The sequence below is a fragment of the Odocoileus virginianus genome, chromosome 11, assembly GCF_023699985.2.
Source record: "Odocoileus virginianus isolate 20LAN1187 ecotype Illinois chromosome 11, Ovbor_1.2, whole genome shotgun sequence".
In the NCBI taxonomy this organism is placed as follows: domain Eukaryota; kingdom Metazoa; phylum Chordata; class Mammalia; order Artiodactyla; family Cervidae; genus Odocoileus; species Odocoileus virginianus.
In genome coordinates, this window is record NC_069684.1 from 22,132,849 (window position 1) to 22,136,014 (window position 3,166).

Sequence of the window (3,166 nt, forward strand, 5' to 3'; positions counted from 1 at the left end):
GGAGGGGGAGAGGTGAAAGAATCAGCAGAGGTCCAGGCAGCCAAGAGGTGAAAAGGCAGGACGATCAGGGTCACACTACAGGTCTAAGCAGCAGGGTCAGGATCTCAGAGGTCACGCATTAACAGTCAAAGATGAATGGCTCTAGGGCATGGCTGCTTATTCTATTTGTGTTGGCCAGGCTTTCAGATGCATGAGGTGAACAGAACCAAACAGAGTCCCTTATCAAGGTGTCTCAGGAGGTAATTTCACAGAGAAATTGAAGAGTTGTCTCTCTTACATTTGCAGAAATGTTGAACTTAAATCTTCTCCAAATTACTTTTATTCATTGATTAGCCATATCAAGAAATTACGGCATCATACACACATACACACAACGTACCTCCTCTGCTTTTAAATGATCATCTTCTCTCTTTTTTCAGTGAAAAAAAGATGTGGCTCCTTAAATACTGAGCAAAGAAGGAGAATAAGACAGAACTTGGCACATGAACAAGGTGCAAGGTGTTTTCCAGTTTTATATGCCAATATCTGATGCACTAGATAGATAAGCAGAACTTTAAAATGTCAGAGTACAGAATTAATTGAGCACCTCTTATATTTATAGAACCACTTAAAGTATATGCTAGATGAAATGTCATAAGAATAACTCAAGTCCCAAGATAATAATCACCAAGTAGTAGACCAAAGGTGTGAGATGGTACAGCATGGAGGGCAACATCCAGACTTCTGCACTTTCTAACATCTGTCTCGCCCACTGCCTTGGAGGAAGCGGACAGTGGAAATCCACTGAGTCACCACTAGGGAGCAGAATTGAATCTGTACCAAGTGAACTCAAAGCAAAGGAGCTATCAGACTATAAATTATTTCTACAACACGCTTTCCCCTTTCTCAACCAGATCTAGAGGAATCTGTAAAGATCCCTTTAAAAAGAAACTCCCAGAAAATGGGCTATACCTTAACATGGTCATGAAGGGAAGCAGTGTGGTACAGAAGTTAAATGCATGGGCTTCAGAGTTAGGTAAGAGAGGTCCAAGACTAGCTCTACTGTGTGTGTACACAGTCGTGTCCGACTGTGTGACCCCGTGGCCTGTACATGGCTCCTCTATCCATGAGGATTCTCCAGACAAGAGTACTGGAGTGGGTTGCCATGCCCTTCTCCAGAGGATCTTCCAGACCCAGGGATCAAACTCAGGTCTCCTGCATTGCAGTCATATTCTTTACTGTCTGAGCTACCAGGGGAAGCCCCAAAGCCTAGCTCTGCTGCTGCTAAGTCACTTCAGTTGTGTCGGACTCTGTGTGACCCTATAGACGGCAGCCCACCAGGCTCCACCCTCCCTGGGATTCTCCAGGCAAGAACACTGGAGTGGGTTGCCATTTCCTTCTCCGATGCATGAAAGTGAAAAGTGAAAGTGAAGTCGCTCAGTCGTGTCCGACTCTTCACCACTCCACGGACTGCAGCTTACCAGGCTCCTCCGTCCATGGGATTTTCCAGGCAAGAGTACTGGAGTGGGGTGCCATTGCCTTGTCCGAAGGCTAGCTCTACTAAATACTAAATCTATGACTTCTCTATGCCTCTGTTGCTCATCTACAAAATCAGGATGATATTTGTACCTCCTTCATAGGGGTAGAGGCAGATTATATGAGGACAATAATGAACAGAGATTAGCAGTGTCAATGTAGACTGCACGTTTGCCACATGAGTTACTATTAATAACACTTGCTGCAATTGGTCAACGCCCTCAGCTCCTTATTCTTTCCTGTTTTTGTTTCAGTAGGGCCCTCCCACACTGGCTCCAGGCTTGGCTGGTGGGACATTAGTGGACGAGACCAAGCAGAGGATGATTTGCCTGTTTGGATGTACTTGATCTTGCTGCTCTGCTATATCCTTGAAAACAGAGGTTGAGCTCCTGGAGGATGAGAACTAGGAACCAACGAGAATGCTCTCAATCATCCTGACTGAATCAGTTCTAGACCAGACAGTACTAACCAACTCCGCATATATAAGCAAATCTAACCTAGAGCAGCAGAGCCCGCATCCAAACTGCAGCTAACCTCAGAAGCATGAACTACTTTAGCAGACATCAGCCAGCTCAAATCAACTAAATTCCACAAACTCCTGAGATACATAAACCTATATCGTTGTGTGCCACTGAGGTTTTGTTTGTTACAATATTGTTCCTTACGTAGCATCATTGTGGCAATAGATAACAGATGCACCATTATTATTAATGTATTAATGTTACTATTATAATCATCACTCTTTAAAGGAGCATAAGAAGGTCCCCCGTGCCCTTTGTAACTGTCACAGGCAAAACATCTTTCTCACAACCTGCTGTTCTTTCCAGAGAAAGAAAAGTATTAGACAAAGCGAGCAGGTGGCTGCTGCTTCAGAACTTTTTGCCTTGTTTCCCTGACAGGTTGCTGCTAATGATGCTATTATTTTTCTTGTGAGTGGAGAAACCCATGACAGTATTACCCCACAGGCTGCTCTGATGAATGGTTAATTAGTTTAATTAGTGACGAGCCCTTCTTCCATCAACTTAGATTCTAGCCTTATATGTTCCCACAGGGACTTTACAGTCCTAGGTCCTAAGAAAGTGCTTGTCAGGAAACCTTCAAAATCAAAAGCACTAGAAGGAATGTGTCTTCAGGGGCTTCCTGCCTTCTCTTTCAAATAATAACAGGTAGCATTCACTCTGCGCCAGGCACTACGCAAGCACTTGATGCTCATTTTCTCATTGATACCTCACAAAAATCTAAAAAGCAAGGAAGATTCTTATCCCTGAAGTATATATGAGAAAACTGAGACTCAGAGACATAACAAATGTTTCTGAGGTCACAAAGCTAGTAAGTGACATAGCTGGTACTAAAATCCTGGTCTGTCTGATCCCATTCTTGTTACTGCTGTAGATGCTGCTTCCCTGGCCCTAATTACACCCTCTGTCTCCAGCCTGGTACCCTTCTCCTCTGCCTCCCCTAACATGCTTTGCTCTCATAAGAAACCCCAACACTACCCCTAGTTTTCTCATGTGCCTTTAGGCCACTGTGCTCCTTTCCGCAAGTTATATGCATTTCATGCCTCAGTGCTCAGGAGAATTAGCTTAATTGTGAGAAAGAGCAATTTTGAAGAATAGTAGATTAAGCCAGGTGGAAGATTTTTAATTTAGCT